Below are 19,437 nucleotides of genomic sequence, written 5' to 3' on the forward strand. Positions count from 1 at the left end.
CACAGGATCTGAAGTTTAGCTACTGAGAAACATATCCATTCAATGGCAGCAATGAAATATCATGTGTGTTCTAAACACAGCTTGATTGAGAATTACAAAAACATGCACTGGAATCATACTCAATATTAAAAAAATATCGATCCATTGCTCTGCTTCCAGATACACATATCAGAATACATGCAGAAACAAACAAATATAAAAATGATGATATCAAATCTACCTAGCTCAAAATGTTACAGTCATAGTCTTAAATAGGAGTATGATCAATTTCCCTGATGAATAAAGATGTATATCCTCACTGATAATTGGACACTAGACCAAGGGGCATGTCCCGAGAAAGTCTTCACTTAGCAGGAAATTGGAATGGATGTGACGACATCCTATTGGGACTCTAGGTGAGAGAAGTATAAGAGAATGAGGAAATTGAAAGATCCAGAGGGTCCTAGAAGCCTAGAAGAAGAACATTATGATGGGCAGATCTTGGACCAGGGGTTATTCTCAATGTATGGCACCAACCAAGGGCAATATGTGCAGTAAACATGGAACCCCAATGATACCTAGCCAATGGACAGAACATTCACCACAGTTGAGTGGAGAGTGGGAATTGACTTTCACACAAACTCTTGTGTCCCATATTTGACCATGTCTCCTTGATGGGGAGGCCTGGTGGCACTCAGATGAACGATAAGAGGCTAACAAGAAGAGACCTGATACCCTATGACCATGTACAGGGGAGGCGGTGCCCCTCAGTCACAGACATAATAGAGAGAAATAGGGTGAATGCAGGAGAGATGGAGGAGCAGGAGGATATAAGGGACGACATAACAATCGAGATGTAATATGAATAAATTATAAGAAAAGGAAGAAAATGAGATAAAGTAATGTTCCCTGTTCTAGATAGAGTTGAAGTATCCCAATGCTAGAGAGTGAGACCCTATTTCACAACTACCACAACCAAAGGAAGTGTTCTAGATAAGTGTATATGTGGAGAATATGAGATGAACCTGTGTACCAGTGACAATGAGGTTTTCACTTAGACCTTAATACTGAATGAAGGATTCAAATGAGCATGCAATGATCAGCTAATTTTTACTGCTCCTTACAGAGCCTCATCATAAAGTTCAGTGTAATACAAAGCTAACCTTCCTTTAACCTAAGAAAACCTTCAATTAACATCAAACAAACTATCTTAAGAATATATTATTAATTTGTTCATATTACACCTCAATTGTTATCCCATACCTTGTATACTCCCATTCTTACTTCTCTCCCAATTTCCCCCTTTGCTCCTCCCCTACATCTGTGACTGAGGGGGACCTCCTATCCCTCTATATGATCATAGGGTATCAAGTCTCTTCTTGATATCCTGCTATCCTTCCTCTGAGTGCCACCAGTCTTCCCAATCAAGGGGATATGGTAAAATATGGGGCACCAGAGTTTGTGTGAAAGTCAGCCCTGATTCTCCACTAAACTGTGCAAAATGTCCAGTCCATTTGCTAGATCTGGGTAGGGGTTCAAAGTTTACTGTATGTATTGTCTTTGGCTGGTGCCATAGAAACAAACTAACTTATACTCAGGTTCTCAGAATATTTGTAGGATCCTTAAAGTCTTCTCACTTCAGGAAATACATCACATTTCAGCTTCTTACACATCAACTCGGCACTTTGTCACTAAGATAAGTCTTTTCAACTGTTTTTTCTTTACGCTAAGTTTGTGATGATTTGAAGTCTTAATTTACTGGAGGATGTGTTTGTTATCTGAGACTTGAGGAGATATTTCCCCTGTTTTGGATGTGCTTTCATCATATTTTGCTAAGTCATTGCTTTGATTAAACTTTGGCCATGGACAAAGTGAGGATTAATGATCGTTTGGCTCATGGGTTATAGACAAAGGAAGACAAGGACAGAATTTGGAGACTGAAACTAAAGCATAGGGCCTTGAAAGAACACTGCTTACTGGCTCGCTTTGTTTCATTTCTCATACATCTTTGTCTAGCAACAGCATTGTCTTTAGTAGACTGGATATGCCTACAATGAATACCAAATAATAAAATGCATTAGCGGTAGAAAGATGGGCTATCCTGATAGAGAGAATTTCTCAGGTAAGGTTCATTCCATGTTCTCTATCTTTTTACTGTACTTTGCATCAGCTTGATGAAAATCAGCAAGGAAAACAGGTTGCAATCTCTGTAGTGTTTGCTCAAAGTACACTAAAATTTTTCCATAATGTCTAAGATTTGGTAAAGAACTCCACTTTTCATCAACTTGTTTTAATATATTCACACGTTTGGCATTATACAAAGTGCTAAGTGACACGTGGTACCTCAGCTTCTGTATATAAAATAAACTTATTGATATCTCAACATGCTACTATAATATAGTTATGGATGTAGTAGGTTAAACTCAATATGTATCTTATATCCTCAGATGGTGCCCTCTGTATGCAGTGCTGATTGTGGTCCTGGATTCAGAAAATTCAGGCAGGAGGGAATGTCAGCCTGCTGTTTTATCTGTATCCAATGTGCAAAAAATGAAATTTCTAATGAGACAAGTGAGTGCTGCTGTGATAAATGCTTTACACTGAGACCCCTCTCCACCAAAAAAGGGATGCTGAAGGAGTCTAAAAGGCAACTACAAAAATAAAATATACCATTTTCTCCATTAGCAGTCACAGGAATACAAACACTAACAATGTGATAACAACAACAACAACAACAACAACAACAACAACAACAACAGCCACAACAATAACCACAAAAACCCTTTTGCCTAGATGTACATTTTGATTCAAGTTATGCCACATCATATTTTCTCAAAGAAACAAAATCAAAGTGCAGTGTGAGCACATTCTGTATGAAATCTTTTATGGTTATTAATTTTCCCTATAACTTCATGAGTTTCCAGTCATGAATTTTTAAAATGTGCATTTATTCTTTTTGCACATATATATGTATATATTATGTCTCTACATGTGTTTATGTACATGATATATGGACAGAATCCAACAAAAGACAGAATATGGCACAAGAACTGATGGACTGTGTAATGGAGGTGCTAGAAACCAAATCTGTATCCTTAGAAAAAATTAGTGTAGAGATCCAAAAATTTCATATAAATTTATCAAACACTGCTGGGTATGAGACAAAATTTGTCTGATATGTAGAGCCCCATTTTCTTTTTTTCCCATACGTTATTGTAATTTAATCTGAATACATCTCAATCGTTATTCCCTCACCCATTTTCAAATGTCTGATGAGATTTGTTTCTAGGAAGGTAACGATAGTTCTTAACACATGATGTATAAAATATAAGGAATCTTATACCAAATATATTATAAAGAGCACCCAATTAATAATTTCATGAAATAATAGATTAGAATGGTTTTGTACTGAAGCAGTTAGTACAAACATTAAATTTTTATTACAACCTACAAAGCCAGTTTAGTAAAATGATTATATACTTATGCTTGACAAAATGCAAGTGGACAATGTGTCGTTTTTACAACATTTGCCATTGATACTATGCAATGAAACTCAAGTTCTAAAAGTACATTTCTGTCCAATAATATGGCTCTACATTTAAATCATTTGCCACTAAGACTGATAGCTGGAATTCATGTCCAGAATCCATATAGTGAGAGGAGGCAAAGAACTCTTAGAAATGCTTTTTCACCTCTATTCACTCAAATAACATCCATAATGATTAAACAATCGGTAATACAAATGTTGTAAATGTTAAAAATGAATAAAACTAATGGTAATTATATCAATAAATAAAAATATTAATATCATTTTTAGGTGTGCATGTGTGTTGGGAGGGTAGGTGTACATAATAAGGGCAAATGATGTTACGAGACAATTAATACCTTTATAGTTAAGTTTCAGGCAGTTATGAAACACTTCACATGGGTTCTGGGAAATGAATCAAGTCTTGTGCAAGAGCAGGACTTTTTCTTCATAGTTCAGCTAACTTTCCAATATTTTAGGCAAAATAACTAGTTACAATTGCCCATCAATAAATTGTTCTACATGAAAGATGTAAAAAATAGAAAGCACCTTATAACTCTGTGCAACTATCTAATGAATCAGGGCAATTCCAATGAAATTTCCTACCATTGCTATTTCAGAAGAGGATATTATGAGTGAAGTAGTTTGTTCCACACAAAAAATCTGGGTCACTGTCCAGATGTGCTGGCACATGCCTTTAATCTCAGCACTTGGGAGGCAGAGGCAGGTGGATTACTGTGAATTCTAGGCCAGCCTGGTCTACAAAGTGAGTCCAGGACAGCCGAAGCTACACAGAGAGACCCTGTCCTGAAAAAAATCTAGGTCACTTTTGGGTTTTGTTTTTATTTCTTCCATGCTGTTTATTGATATATAAATTTACTTCAGATTATATTCATAGAATCCGGGTCTCATAGGGATTGAAATTAGGATAGCAAGAAGATGCTGAATGCTTCCCATGAAGGTAAAATCAAGATAAAGGGCTTTGTAGTGATCAGTCTGTAGAGAGGTTTCTATGTTCAGTGATAGAATTAGTGCTTCTCATGATCAAGACTCAGGAATTGTTTGTCTATACTGCCATATTAGAACATAAACAAAGACAGATTAATAATTCTTTTTTATTTTTTGCAGTTTCAAACCTTTTCGTTATGTTTATATACTGAGAAACTTTACTTCTTGTACTCACATTCCTACTTCTCCCAAATGATTATCAAATATATGAGCACACCTGTTACACGTTTTTGGTCACATAACTATAAACACACACACACACACACACACACACACACACACACACACACACACACACATGCTTCCAACCCTAATGATTTCTTTTACTGTTAGTTAGATATCATTATGCTTGGGCTGGCAACTAGAAAAGCTATCATGGTTCTTCCCTAAGCAGAAGAAAGTCTCCTTCTCTGATAAAAAAGCATTAATTAAACAGTCAGTGAACTCAGGAGGCACTGAATGCATGGTAAAGAAGGTTTTAAAAGACTCAATCACGCTGTGGTTAATGAGTTTAGACTTTGTGAATTTACAAATCTAAGTCATTTCAAGATAGCATCCAGAATGATTTAAGAAATCTAGTTTCTGAAAACCTTTAAAACAATGTCAGGAACACTGTTAAATAGACAAAATTTGGTTTGGTTTTCTTTTATAAAAAGATGATTAGAATTAATAAATAGAAACATTTTTGTACAGCAATATCGTTCAATTACATTATCAGCAGTAAGAGGGAATTATTGCAAGGCTTTCCCAACAGATTTATTGAAATGTCTTCTAAATAAACTGCTGAAGCTATACTAACAAATATTTCCTTTCTCAATCAGACATAGACCAGTGTGTGAAGTGTCCAGAGGACCAGTATTCCAACACAGAGCAGAATCACTGCATCCACAAAGCTGTGGTATTTCTGAGCTATGAAGACCCATTGGGGATGGCTCTGGCCTTAATGGCCTTGTGCTTCTCTACCTTCACAGCTCTGGTTCTTGGGGTATTTTTGAAGCACAATGACACTGCCATCGTGAAGGCCAATAACCGCGCTCTCAGCTATATCTTACTCATGTCACTCATGTTCTGTTTCCTTTGCTCTTTGCTATTCATTGGCCATCCAAACTCAGCCACTTGCATTTTACAACAAATAACATTTGGAATTGTATTCACTGTGGCTATTTCTACTGTGTTGGCCAAAACAATTACAGTGGTTCTGGCTTTCAAAGTCTCAGCTTGTGGAGTAAGGATGAGGTACATTCTGGTTTCAGGAACACTTAACTACATCATTCCCCTTTGTACACTCATCCAAATTATTCTCTGTTCAATCTGGCTTGCAGTTTCTCCTCCAGCAATTGATATTGATGGAGAATCTGAGCATGGCCACATCATCATTGTGTGCAACAAGGGTTCGGTAATTGCATTTTACTGTGTAATTGGATATTTGGCCTGTCTGGCCCTGGGAAGCTTCACTGTTGCTTTCTTGGCCAGGAACCTGCCTGATACATTCAATGAAGCCAAGTTCTTGACATTCAGCATGCTGGTGTTTTGCACTGTGTGGATTACTTTCCTCCCTGCCTACCATAGCACCAAGGGTAAGGTCATGGTGGCCTTGGAGATTTTTTCCATCTTGTCTTCCAGTGCAGGGATGCTGGGGTGCATCTTTGTTCCCAAGTGCTACATAATTTTATTAAGACCAGACAAAAATTCTCTTCAAAAGATAAGGGAGAAATCATATTCCTAAAGTCATATTCCATGAATATCTTTTGTTAAATTAATTAGTTTATTTATTCAATTTACATCCTGATTGTAGACCACATCCTTTCTCTCCTTACAGTGCTACCTTTCCTCCCTCTCTCCATCCCCTCTCCCTTATGCCTCAGATTAGTGGAGATCGCTTTGCCATCCACCCCAGCTGACCATGTTGCATCAGGACTGAGCCTGTCCTCTCTCACTATGGCCTAGAATGACAGTCCCACAAGGAGGAAGTGATAAAAATATGGCATCACAATCATTGTCAGTAACAACACCATACATTTTACTAAGTGACCCACATGAAGCCTCAGGTGCTCTTCATCTACCTCTGTGTAGAGGGCATACTTCCAGTCCATGCCTGGTCCTTGGTGTTGCCTCAATTTCAGCAAGCCTCTTTTTGCCCTGGTTATCTGCCTCTTTTGGTCTTTTTGTGGAACTTGTCTCACCTCAAGGTCTCTTTCTCTTTCCTCCCACTGTTCTACTCAATGTTTGGATGTGAGTCTCAGCATTTGCTTTTAACCTGTGCTTAGCAGAACTTCTCAGAGAACAACACAGTTAACCTTCGGTCTACAATCATAGCAGAGTATCATTAATAATGTCAGGGGTTGGCTCTGTCCATGGACTGTGTCTTGGTTTGTGCTAGGTAGTTTGACTGGCAAATGAACTCTAACTGACAAATATAAAATTGGTACATAACCACCAAATATTGGGCTACAGTACATGATCTGTCTCTTCTTAGAATGATGCTCACTGTTTCCTCTAATTATGTTGCATAGCAGTATCATGGCTACTAGAGTTGTCTATGTTGTCCATATAATTTTTCCCTGATTTACTTATTTCACAGTTTATAACAATTGGGGCTACAGCAGAGTGTAAATGCTCTTTTCTTCTTTAAAATAAAATATGTTCAAAATAAAATCAATCTTCTTTTAACATCTGGGTGAATGACTTTGATGCCAGTGGAATGGTGATTAAAAGATTTAGGAATTTTGTGGGAGAGTGATGTCACATTTGTGCATGAAGGTAAAACAAATTTCCTCCTTACAGGGAGAAGGTAAAGGAATCTTGGTATTATCCAAGGAAGTAGATGATTTAAACTTAGAAGAATGATGGTTTGATAAACCTAAAGAATACTAAAGAAGATGGATTTGTGTCTTAGCCTTAGTAGCTAATATCATGTCCTGCTCTTTAATAAGGCCTAATTCACTGCTCAACCCTTAAAATTATGTTATTAACCATATGATAGAATAGCTCCAAAGCATAAGATGTCCTTTTCTGGCTTATATGATTACCTGAACTCACCTGTGCACAAAACAAGACATTAAAACACACACACACACATACACACACATGCATACAGACACTGACATATATATAACAGAAAATACATAATCCTTAAGAATATTATCGGAGGATAGTCTAAAGAATCTGCATAAGGAAGCTGCTTTTCAGGAAGACACAAGATAGTGGTACCAAACACTGCTGGATGGAGTCTAGGAACCCAATTTGGATCTACAGACCACAAGACTTAAAGAGGCCTAGGTCAAATAGGTCCACAATGTCCAGAGCACAGGCGGGTGTGATTTTGTTTCTTCCAAGTGGCCCAGAGAGGACAGGTATCCACTCCCCAGTGTCTGGACCTGTACCCCCTCTGGTGATTTGCAGCTATGCTCTATAACAAGGACTTGGTGTCTGCAACTGAGCTGGGGGCATTGAAGTGTCAGAATTCAGAGCTACTTGCCCAGGGAAATCTCAGGAAAACAGGTGCACCTGACCTCAGACCTAGGTGTGAGTCCTCAGAAAGCCTTAGGTGCTGGCAACCACATAGGTACAAAATTCAAAGCCCAAAGGAACCAAGAGTGTCTGCCTCACCTGCACCCTCTCTCTCCATCTCTGATTGATCTGTGGGTCACAGAGTAATAGAATCAGAGCCAGTGGGCCCAGGGAGACCTAAGAATGTGGATCTGGGATAGATCTGATGTTAGAAAGCCCTGCCAGTCTACAGAGGGACACCTTGCCCACAGGCGGGTCCAGGTGGCTGTGGACATGCACTTCAGCTACAGCTCCATAGCCACCCATTTGGCCTGACTCCTCTAAGAAGTCATGGTCTAAACAGGGTAGGCAAAAAAAACCCAAGCCATCCATCCCAGCAGACTGTTTCTTCTCAATTGGGCAGAACTGATCTGGCCTGAACAGATCCAGCAATTGCCTAACTAGCCAACACAGCTCAGCAGGGCCTCCATGCTCTCATGAGGGTCTAAACCAGCCAGACAGGATTGGGTAGAAACCTAGCCACCAGCAACAACCCAGAGATCCATTCCTGCAAGCTATGGTGGAGCCTGACCAACTGCCACAACACAGCATGAGTGTCCCTGCACACACAGATGGGACTGAACCAGCATGAAGGGATCTGGTATAAGCCCAGCTAACTATCACAAGCCAGAGGGCAGTATATGCTCTCTGAAGCAGGAATCAACCTTGGCCCCATGGCAAGGATGGATCATGCAAAATCCTAGCCAAACTTTATAAGCCAGCATGGGTTCCAGTACCGTAAGGTACATTGAGCTTTGGCTCCCAAAGACTCAGTAGCTGAGGGCAGAGTTTTCAAAGCCCATCCAAAGGCAGGATAATCAGCTTTATCTACACTACCTCAAACAGATCCTTAGGGTACAGAGCACCAGCATCAGTCTCTTCTGACCCAGTGCGGAATCCAGGGTGTGGAGTAACATCCCCTGGAGCTGGATTCAGGTCACCTTCCTGATCCAGGGAAGGACAAGAGAAACTACCCCCCAATGTCAGAGACATCAAGGTGACTAAGGTCCAGTGTAAAAATATAAAAAACAAAACCCAAAACAATATGGCATCTCCAGATAATAGCTATCCAAAAGACGTCAACCCTGACAACTCAAACACAATTGAAACACAAGAAAATGACCACAAATCCTTAGTAATGAAGATGATAACGGTGAAAATGAATAAAAACATAAACAAATGCAGAAAGATGCAGCCAAACAGATTGAAGATCTCAAAGAAGCACATAGAGAGGCACTGGATGAAGTTCAGAAAAATACAAACAATCAAATAAAGGAAATCAATAAAACAGTTCAAGATCTGAAGATGATAATGGAAGCGATCATAAAAGCACAGACAGAAGAAAGCCAGGAACAAGAGAACTTAGATAAGAAAACAAGCAGTGTAGAGACAAGCTTCTCTAAGAGAATTCAAGAGATGGAGTAATGAATCTTGGACTAGAAGATTCAATCATAGAACTTGAAACAACTATCAAAGAAAAGCCATATCCTTCATAAGGCCTCTAAATCAACTGATCTCATATGCACTCACAGAGGCTTAAGCTGAAATCACAGGTCCTACATGGTCTGAATCAGATCATTTGCATATATAGCATAGCTTTCAGGTTAATATGGGTTAAAATACGTGTGTGTGTGTGTGTGTGTGTGTGTGTGTGTGTGTGTGTGTGTGTGAATGTGTGTGCATCTGATTCTTGTGCCTTCTGTTGGGTGTTTTTCCTTCTGTTATTTTGCCTTGTCCATCTTTGATGTGATGTACTTTGTTTTATGTTTTTATACTTAATTTTGTTAAAAATAACTGTGAGAAAATATAAATAAAAGTTTTTGTTAGCTTTATATAGATAGTAACACATACTTCTGTATTTAAAAGGATTTATTCATCTTATGCATATGAGTGAACAGAGTTTAGAATAGATAAGCAAATCCTCTAGAACTGAAATTATAAATGGTAATAGGTTTTATATGGATACTTGGAATAGAACCCTAGATCTCTGTAAGAACAGTCTCTGCTCTTAACAACTGGGTCATCACTCCACGCCTACTAGTGCATATTTCCTCATATCCAGAATTACATTTTTAACTTTTATTTTATCTAATTTAGCAAAACTTCAAATTATGTTAGTGTAGATATGAAAATATGAAACAATAGTCAGGAGGAGTATCCCTCATCCTGAGGAGAAGGGATAGATAAATAATGACCAAATAAGTTAATGAAAATAAAGGAGTTGTGAAAGTTTACATAAATGCTTGGAGTGTGAGTTGAAATTGAGGACACCAGTGTGGTAAACCAGATACAGCTACTTCATTTGGATAATGTAGGAATGACATTTGCTACATCAAACCTCTCATGGAATATGTATGTATGTAGGTAAGCATACAATGTAGTCACTTCTCTGCCATGTTTATTTCAGAAAGTACAAGATATGATATGAAGTTTAATGCGTTTTAACTGGAGGGCAAATAAATAAGACATATCATCCAAATTTGTGTGTACATAATAATTTTTGCTATTTGCAATGCATTCTTAGAATTTTGAAAGGTTAATAAAATATATTATAACTTACATCTTAAATATATACAATTTTATTTTTGTTAAAATAATATAACTGCATATATAGATGCATAAAATTAGCTTCTATTTAATTCATAAATGACTGAAACAAAAAAATAAAGATAAAACTAAACAAATATAATTATTATGTCCAGGTCCATATTTTTCTACACCTATTTGAATTCAGAGAATTCAGATGAAAACACATGGTGGTCTCTCTATAAATAAAGGGGATGTGCTCAACTTGGAATATAGCATCACTATCAGCAATTGTGGTCATCATTTTAAGCAACACACTAAAACTTTGGAAATTCAGAGATTTCATAGACTATTGTTTCAATAGTCTATGTGTATAAGTGTCTGTTGGTGTGCATGTGTGACATATACGTTTTCTTACTGAAATAAAGTAGCATAAGTATTATTTCAGAAGTGAGAAGACCTAAAGTGATTAAGGATGAAGTATCAAGTGAAGACAATGGAAAGAAAATATCATCATCACACTGGCAATGCAGATTCTAGGTTGTAACCAAGAATAGATTATTCAAATAAACAGGAAAATGGTATAGGAAGAGTTTACAATTAAACCCAGGGTTGTTTCCCAATTCTTATCACTTCAAAGATAGTCAGCATAAGAATTCCTTACAGACATTACTTAAATATAAAAGACCAAACTCACTGTTGAAAATCAAAAATGAAGTACAAGAAATGGGTCACCAAAGGTTATTGATCTGTGAGAACTGAGGATTTAGGGTGGAGAGTATGTGTTAGAACTCACATATTTGACTTAGTTTCTCATTAATAATGTAGGTGCTAATGGAGTGATACATCTTATTTAATATTTGAAATGATACAAAAAGGTCTCAAGTTCTCTCTACATCTTATTTAACATTTAAATATCAATATTTAACACGTAAATTATCTGCCATTTTGTGAGAAGGTGGTTGATTTTGGATACAGCAAGACTCACAGTATGTCACTCATCTCCTGAATCAATAATTTATGTTTCACTGTGAATCATCTAAAAACTCTAGTGACATAGTTTTTAGTGGTATTCATAAAAACAAATTTTTATAAAAGGGCCTCTGCCTAGGGATCTTACTGTGCTCAAGCCATGAATAATGTCATGGAACTAGAGGCGAAAGGATTGTGATATATATTTATAGACTCATGGTTATCACATGGACTGTGGACTTCAGATGACAAGCCCCAGGGAAGAGTACTTCCAGAACCAGAAAGGGCATTGGGGTGAAAAGGAATCATGAAATTCAAGTAGACTTTCCATTGTCCAGAAATATAAAAGAGGGTAGGAAAACATGGGTGCCCATCTGATAGGCTGATATGCATGACACTTCACAGCCCACAATACCCAGGATTACAGTAGGGCAAAAATGTTGACTTTGACATTGTTTTACTTGCTTCTGAACATTGTACTTCCAATGGCCAGTTCCATTTCTTCCAGATGTTTTTGGAGAATGAGACGGTATAAAAAAAAGAATGGAAACTTTAAGACAGCTTGTATCTTCTCCCTTCATGGAGTGCAAAGGCGAGTGAAGAAAGTCTATTTTAGGGACATTCTGAATATACTGTAAGTGCTTTTGTATTTCTTCATGTAGATTTCATCACAAGTATTTCAAGAGAGGTGTGAAAATGAGAAACAGAACAATGCTTTGAATGCTCTGTCTTGTTCTTCCAATGTGTTCACCATTAAACAACTTTGAATTCTGTTATAAACTCAATGCTATTTTTTGACTTTAAATCAGGCCACAGAGTATTTTACGTTTCTTCCAGTTACCTCCTGATTTCAAGGCTAGACACTGGGTGAACACAGGATTCTCTACCTTGATCCCCAGGATTAGCCCTCCAGTTGACAGTTTCCATAGCACAACATTCAGTGCTTTATTTTCAAAAATTATCCCATACTCTTTCAATAATTTTCACTCTGAGAAGGTACAATTAAATGGCCAAAGAGTGTATGTTGATAATTTTTCAGTCAGTGTGTAGCTACCAGTACATGTGCTGGGGCCTCTAATGTTGGGACTACACCTAGATACACACAGCTTTTACATTAAGTGTTGAGTTACTCTCTGAAATTTTCTGAATGTGGTAACACTATGACTTGTGAACCTGCATCAAGAATATACTTAGGATTTCTGTCTAAAGTGAACTTACACTAGACCTTATATCTCCATCATAACTTGTATACATGCACAACCACTGACTTTTATGTATTACAAATCCCAGGATTTTACTCTCTCTTTAACATAAAGAAGGAATGCTTAGATTACATATTTTATGCTTAAAATATTAGGCTATCAATAATATTGGTAACAACTTACTTTCCTTGTCACTAGACTGAATTACATTTGTAGCATGTATAGTTGACAATGGCTGAGAATTTGATTAGAGAAGTTTCCCATCAGCTCATCTCTTATTTATTTAAAAATTATATGTCTTCTTTTTATGCCTAAATTGCTTATTTTCTGACACTTTTTATAACATTTGCCACTTATGTTTCTCTTTCATTAATGTACTAAGCACAATTGCATATTTTGCCATGTGGTTCCTGTACATATTGGGGCTTTATGGGTTCTTGCTAGTTCTTTTCAAACACTGCACTTTATACTACTAGTCTACTCTGACAGCTTAAGGAACTGGTGTTTCTTATGTTTAGCATGCATGAGTTGGTATTTGAGTCTCACAAATTATAGTCTCAAATTCTTATAGTGTGGCACTGAAATTTTCAATAGCAATTTTCTGTGTGGTAATAAAGGTTATTCTAAAAGGGGCTACTTTGTAGACAGTGATATCAAAAAGTAACAATTTCTAAGTGGAAGACGAATTACATTTAAATCTGAATGAATCATTAAGAATGATGGATTGTGTCAGATTTTTGTTGGTCAGATGATATGAAATTACTAGGAAAAGTGAGGAGAGATTACTCTTCCCTTAAAAAGAAACAACAAAGATCTTATATTCCAAATTAATTTTTGCCCTTTTTATTAAAAGTATATCAGAAAGATTTATCATATGCTCTACTCTTTATATTCTATTTTACAAACATGTAATGTTGGCACAAATAAATCTTTCTGTAATTTTCAAATGAATCTAATTCTCACTCAGATGTTAGTGTTCTGCTAGTGTAATTGGAAGTATGGTCAAAATACATTTTCAATAACAGAAAATATGTTGCACTATTTGTCAAATGTGAATCACATATTTTTTAGAAATTAAGTGAAGGATCCTGGAATATTTGTGCATACACTTAATCTGTGCATGCATGTCTGGAGAAGATTTATTCCTGTGCATGTGAAGATGTAGGCTAGAGCAAAACCTCATTCAAAATTGTGGGATCAGTTACATTAATATGGCATAAATGAGCATTGTTAATGTTTACTCACAGGGATTCATACAGACATACATCTTTTTGATTAATCTATTTATTTATTTTACCTCCAATCATAGCCCCCTACCTCTTCTACTCCTGGTCCCACTCTCCCTCCCTCTACTTGATATCAATCTGTGTTCTTCAGAGAAGGGAGCCGTACTACCAACCCATCACAACTCATCAATCACATCAGGACTGAATGTGTTCTCTTCCCCTGTGGCCTGACAATGAAGCTCCACCAGGGGAAAGAGCTAGAAAACAGGGAACAGAGTTCATGTCAGATGCAGCCCAGATTACCCATACTAGGGGACTTACAAGCAGCCTGAGCTGCCCATTTGCTACATCTGTTTATGGGTCCTAGGTCCAGTCTGTGCACGGTCCTTGGTTGGTGAGTCAGAGTACACAGGACATTTTGTGCCCTCATGAGTTGACACTTGTTTTTCTTGTGGAGCTCATGCCACTTCTTGGTCCTTTTATCCTCCCCTTCCCTGCCTTTTCCACAAGACTCCCAACACTTAAGCCAACACTTAGCTGTGATTCTCAGCATCTGTTTTGATTCACTGATGGCCGGACTCTCTCATGGGACAGCTAGCCAAGTTCCTGTTTGCAAGCATAGCAGAGTGTCAGTAATAGTGTCAGAGATTGGATTTCTCCTATATGGTGAGTCTCAGCTTTGGGCAGGTATTGGAGGGACATTCCCTCAATCTCTGCTCTATATTTATCACTGCATAACTTGTAGAAATGGTAAAATTTGCATCAAAGTTATTATCAAAGAATGCTGACTTCCTTCCTCAACTAAGAGTTCTATCTAGTTACAAGGTGTCCTCTAAATCCCATGACCCTGTTACTAGGCATTTCAGCTAGAGTCACCCTCCATGTTATCCCAGAATCCATCCTGTCCTAGTTCTCCGTCTTGACAGACAGACGTCTACACCCAGTTTCTCCCTTCCCTTCAGGTCCTCTGTCCTCCTGCAACAGCTGCCCCAAGGTCTGACATCCACCTTCATTTCTGTCTGTGCTCCCTCTCCTACTTTGAAACCTACCTTCAATTTTTTTTGCTGTCAATTCCATTTCTGCTTCTGAGTGAGAATTAAGCATTCTCTCTTGGGTCCTCCTTCTTACTTATTTTCTTTGGGTCTCTAAATTCTAGTAATTTTATACTGTATTTTATTGCTAAGTAAATACATACCATGTGTATCTTTCTTTGTTGGATTACCAAACTCAGGATGATCTTTTCTTGTTACAACTACTAACCTGTATATTGTGTGGTTTTCTTGGTTTTAGTATCTAAGTAGTATTTCATTGTATAAATGTAGCACAGTTTTATTATTATCCATTCTTTGGTTGATGGATATAATGATATATATCTTGTCTTTGGATACAGGCTGTTATGAATAAAGCTGATATGACCATAGTTGAGCAAGTGTCCTTGGGTTATCTCCAGTGAGTTTTCTCAGAAGGGGTATTGAGTTTTCTGTGATGGGGACTGGTTGATTTCAAAACTCAAACATACATCTTTTTAAAAATGCATCTGTGGTGTGTGAAGTTATTAAAAAGATGTTCTGCCTTTAAAAATAAACTAGAAGATTAAGAAACAATGTGGAGTTGGATTGTGGGAATAAGCTTAATACATGGCGACTAATTATAATCAATTTTTAGTACAGGATCCAAATGTGGCCCAAGAAAGACTCTTTCCATTCAGTCATCAGTCATTCACTCACTACCTCAGGCAATTCAGTTAATTTCATAAGGAAATATGAGAAGCTCAGGGATTCACACATCAGGTGTATTTTTCACATTTCTCAATAGTTAAAAAATGAATACATGATCAGGTTTGAAGTTTAGTCAAAGTGTTGCAATGAATGTATGGTGTCGGTGGTTTTGAAACACACTCAGCAATTCTGTGGTTAATTTTTGATTTTATGAATTTACAAGAGTAAGTTATCTCATGATAGGATTCCAAATTATGTAATAAATATGTGTTTTATGAAAATATGGTAAATGTTCTCATCAACACAGTTAAATAGACAAATGATGGTTCAGTTTTGGTCTCAGAGAAGATAAGAATTTATAAATATGAGCTTTGCTTTAAAGGGATGTCCTTTAATTATATTATCAGGTATAAAATGTATGTATTGCAAATCATCTTCAACAGACTTATTGAAATATGTTGTCCATAAACTGCTGAAGCGACAATAACAAATCTTTCTTTTCTCATTCAGACATGGACCAGTGTGTGAAGTGTCCAGAGGACCAGTATGCCAACACAGAGCAGAATCAATGCATCCACAAAGCTGTGATCTTTCTGAGCTATGAAGACCCCTTGGGCATGGCTCTGGCCTTAATGGCCTTGTGCTTCTCTGCCTTCACAGCTCTGGTTCTTGGAGTATTTTTTAAATACAGTGACATAGCCATTGTGACAGCCAATAAACGCTCTCTCAGCTACACCTTACTCATTTCACTCATGTTTTGTTTCCTCTGCTTCTTGCTCTTCATTGGCCATCCAAACTCAGTCTCCTGCATCCTGCAGCAAATCACATTTGGAATTGTATTCACTGTGGCTATTTCCAGTGTGTTGGCCAAAACAATCACAGTGGTTCTGGCTTTCAAAGTCACAGCTTCTGAAAGAAGGATGAGGTACATTCTGGTTTCAGGAACACTTAACTACATCATTCCTCTCTGTACACTCATCCAAATTATTCTCTGTTCAATTTGGCTAGGAGGTTCTCCTCCCTTTGTGGATATTGATGCACACTCTGAGCATGGCCACATTATTATTGTCTGCCACAAGGGTTCGGTTATGGCATTTTACTGTGTCCTAGGATACTGAGGCTGCCTAGCCTTGGGAAGCTTCATTTTGTCTTTCTTGTCCAGGAACCTGCCTGACACATTCAATGAAGCCAAGTTCTTGACATTCAGCATGCTGGTGTTTTGCACTATGTGGATCACTTTCCTGCCTGTCTACCGTAGCACCAAGGTCAAGGTCATGTTGGCTGTGGAGATTTTTTCCATCTTGGCTTCCAGTGCAGGGATGCTGGGGTGCATCTTTGTTCCCAAGTGTTACACAATTGTATTCAGACCACACACAATTTCTCTTCCAAAAATCAGGATGAAATCATATTCCTAAAATCATATATCATGAAACTTTTTTGAAATTGATTTATTTATTCATATTACATCCCAGCTGTAGAACCGACTCTTTTCTTCTTCCAGTCCAACCCTTCTTCTTCTCTCTCTCTCTCTCTCTCTCTCTCTCTCTCTCTCTCTCTCTCTCTCTCTCTCTCTCTCTCCATCACATCTCTTCGATTTCTCAGATAAGTGAAGATCCCCTTCCCATCCGCCCTAGCTGACCAAGTTGCATCAGGACTGGTCATGTCCTTCTCATATATGGCCTAGAAAGGCAGTCATACCCAGAGAAATTGATCAAATGTCTGGCAAAAGTGTCCATGTCAGGGACAGTCCCCAGGCCTCTAAATTGAAGACCTACATGGGACCTGATTTGCCCATCATATACTTTTATGTAGGAACCCTTGATCCAGTTCATACATAGTCCTTGGTTGTTGCTTCAGTCTCATGAAACCCCTCTGGGCTCTGGTTAGATGTCTCTGTTGATCTTCTTCTATTGGAGCTCCTGTTACCTGAAGGTCCTTTTCTTTTTCACTCCACTGTTCTACAAGTCTCTTTATGTATAACTCAATGTTTGTCTGTGAATCTCAGCAATTGTTTTTGAGTCACTGCTGGGTGAAGTCTTTCAGAGAACAACTCAGCTAGGCTCCTCTCTGCAACAGAGCAGAGTATCATTAATGGTGTTGGTGGTTGGCTCTCTCTCATGGCCTGGATCATGACTTGGGCCAGGTATTCTGACTGGTCAATTAATTCTAACCAACAAATATAAAGTTGGTGCATAAACAACAAATATTGGGTTATAGTACAAGATCTATTTGTTTTTAGAATAATTCTCACTGTCTTCTCTAATAGTGTTTTATAGAAATATCATGGCTACTACAGTTGTCTACATCGTTGATATAATACAGCACCCATCCACTTATATCACAATTTATCACTATTGGAGCATTGCACAGAGTGCAAATGTTTTTTTATTCTCTAAATAAAAAACATTCAAAATAAAATCAAAGTTCTTCTTTTAATATCTCGGTGAATGACTTAGATGCCTGTTGAATGGTGATTAAAATTTTGAGGAAGTTTGTGGGAGAATGAACTCAGGTTTTCACATGAAGGTAAAACAGTAGTCCTCCTTGCAGGAGGGAAGGCAAGGGAATCCTGATATTATCCAAGGATGTAGAAGATTTGAAATTACAGAGTGGTGGCTCAGTATACAGAAAGACTACTAAAGAAGATGGAATGATGTCTCAGCAGTTAATGTCATACCCTGCTCTTTAATAAGACCTGATTTAATACTCAGCCCTGAAAAAGATTATATCAACAATCCCATGTAGCAGTATTCCAAAGCGTAAGGTGTTGTCTTCAGGGCTACATGGTTACCTGAACTCACAGGTACACAAAACAAGACACAAACACAAACATGCATACCCAAAGTGAAATATAAATAACTGACAATGCATAATATTTTAAAAACTACAGGAGAATATTTTTAAACTCTGCATTAGGATCCTGCCTTTTTATGTACAGTTAAGATGTCAGACTTAGAAGAACATAGAAAATGATATTTGAGAAGAGATGACTGGGGTTCTCTTTATGCATATCACATAATAACTTTCTTTGTTAAATCTACTATGAGAGACACAGTTGAACAATTGACAAGAGAATAAAATATTATTAAAATAATTTTTTCAGAATGTTTGAATTTTAGATGACTATGATGATCAATACTCTCCTCCGTTGTCATATTTCTATTGAAGGAAAACATGGTTCTTAAAACAACAGCATTCCATTAGGAAAAACCAAACATTTTTGTTTGCCTGCTTGTTTGTTTCTTTGTTTGTATGCTTGTTTGTTTTATAAATACACCTGGTTCCACGTTATAAGGATTTCTTTATTTAAATACATATTTTATTTTCATTTTCTGTATAAGAATGATTTATATTATGCTTTCAGTGACCACAGAGAATAGAAAACTGATTCCAATCCAAAGATCTTCCAGTAAAATGATTGTTAGCTGCCATTTGTGCTCTAGGTAGAGAAGATATTACTAAACTTTCTTTAATTACTTTGAGTGCATGGATATCAGTAGACATCATCTATTTGTTGGTTACCTTCTCAGAGACATCATGTAGGAGTTAGGTCATTAGGATGAAAAGCCATCAGCCACAGCAGAATGAGATTCAACTACTGAGCTTTTACAGGGGACACAAATGTCTTCTACGAACTTTCATTTTGTTACATAACAGGAAAAGAAGTGAAAAAAACTACCCTAAGACTTTCTATATAAGAGCCACTAGCAAAAGCATCTTTACCTAACCTT

At 37.4% G+C, this 19,437-nt stretch overlaps 1 pseudogene across 1 annotated transcript in view; it reads left to right on the plus strand.

The window, feature by feature from the left end:
- LOC311590745 (vomeronasal type-2 receptor 116-like) overlaps window positions 1-17,121 on the plus strand; it is a 31,664-nt pseudogene extending 14,543 nt beyond the window's left edge. The window contains exons 6-7 of the transcript in view: window positions 2,427-2,550; window positions 16,217-17,121. The product of the transcript in view is annotated as a vomeronasal type-2 receptor 116-like (transcript). The remainder of the gene's footprint in view (window positions 1-2,426; window positions 2,551-16,216) is intronic.
- Window positions 17,122-19,437: the final 2,316 nt, after the last annotated feature.

Source organism: Acomys minous (assembly GCF_964271855.1).
Source record: "Acomys minous genome assembly, chromosome: 20".
NCBI classification, from domain to species: domain Eukaryota; kingdom Metazoa; phylum Chordata; class Mammalia; order Rodentia; family Muridae; genus Acomys; species Acomys minous.